Source organism: Phytophthora parasitica (genome assembly GCF_000247585.1).
Source record: "Phytophthora parasitica INRA-310 unplaced genomic scaffold supercont2.5, whole genome shotgun sequence".
Taxonomy (NCBI): Eukaryota; Oomycota; class Peronosporomycetes; order Peronosporales; family Peronosporaceae; genus Phytophthora; species Phytophthora nicotianae.
The window spans coordinates 122924-123636 of NW_008648991.1; positions in this window are offsets into that span (position 1 = coordinate 122924).

Consider the following 713-nt stretch of genomic DNA (forward strand, 5'->3'; position numbering starts at 1 on the left):
CCTCCAGGAAGCACGTCACAATGTTTATCAGGCGGTTCTAGATGTGCTCAACTCGACTGTCATTCGCCACTATCCGCTGCTGAAGAACCTGAACGCTGAAACACCTGCCTTCAAACGTATTGACGCTTGTGTCGAGCAATGAAGCCGAGCTGCCCACACTGTCCGTGACGGTGCCAACTCCGTGACGGGGACGTTCAGAGCAGAAATAAAGCTTGGTGCTGCTTACTCCGAGCTGGGAGTAGCCGCAAACGAAGACAACTCAGCGCTGAACGCTGCTCCTTTGTCATCACTGAGCTACTAAGGTGGAGGTAAGTACAACTCAAGACAGGGATATTCTTTGGAGGCCCGAGGGAGAATTAACCCGCCACAGTTCTTCGTAGCGGGCGACAACCCTGCTGGCCGCACCGGGTTCGGCACGGCCCCCTCAATTTACCCTCCTGGGTGGTCACTCAGGCACTGACACGTGTTGATTCGTTTCGGCCCCTCGACTTGCCGTGAAAGCCAATCATTCTTATAACGTAATTACCTTTTTACGTCTTTTTACGCAATTACATCGAAATTTAATGACCATACTTTTTTCGGCATACAAGTTAATATACTTGCTTTTGTATTGCAGAAAAATCCACATAAAAATCCACTAGTGCCGTGCGTTGCCCGGGAAGCTCTGGATATTTTTGCGTTAAAATAAAAAACATGATATAAAACAACATTAA